Below are 816 nucleotides of genomic sequence, written 5' to 3' on the forward strand. Positions count from 1 at the left end.
GGAGGTCACGGGGCCTGGGGGAGGTGTTTGTGTGCGTCTCAGGGGCCAGGTTGGAGGTCACGGAGAGGTGTTGGTGTGTGTCTGGGCCTGGGGGAGGTGTTGGTGTGCGTCTCAGGGTGCAGGCCGGAGGTCACGGGGCCTGGGAGATGTGTTGGTGTGCGTCTCTGGGTCAAGGCTGGAGGTCACGGAGAGGTGTTGGTGTGTGTCGGGGCCTGGGAGATGTGTTGGTGTGCGTCTCTGGGTCAAGGCTGGAGGTCACGGAGAGGTGTTGGTGTGTGTCGGGGCCTGGGAGATGTGTTGGTGTGCGTCTCAGGGTCAAGGCCGGAGGTCACGGGGCCTGGGGGAGATGTGTTGGTGTGCGTCTCTGGGTCAAGGCCGGAGGTCACGGGGCCTGGGGGAGGTGTTGGTGTGCGTCTCAGGGGCCAGGTTGGAGGTCACGGGGCCTGGGAGAGGTGTTGGTGTGTGTCGGGGCCTGGGGGATGTGTTGGTGTGCGTCTCAGGGTCCAGGCCGGAGGTCACGGGGCCTGGGAGATGTGTTGGTGTGCGTCTCAGGGTCAAGGCCGGAGGTCACGGGGCCTGGGGGAGATGTGTTGGTGTGCGTCTCAGGGTGGAGGCCGGAGGTCACGGAGAGGTGGTGGTGTGTGTCGGGGCCTGGGAGATGTGTTGGTGTGCGTCTCAGGGTCCAGGCCGGAGGTCACGGGGCCTGGGGGAGGTGTTGGGGTGTGTCGGGGCAATTCGAAACATTCACCGGAGTACCAGGGGCACGAAACATTCATCGGCTTACCAGGGGCACGAAACATTCACCGGAGTACCAGG

The sequence above is a fragment of the Pempheris klunzingeri genome, unplaced genomic scaffold (assembly GCF_042242105.1).
Source record: "Pempheris klunzingeri isolate RE-2024b unplaced genomic scaffold, fPemKlu1.hap1 Scaffold_81, whole genome shotgun sequence".
Lineage (NCBI taxonomy): Eukaryota > Metazoa > Chordata > Actinopteri > Acropomatiformes > Pempheridae > Pempheris > Pempheris klunzingeri.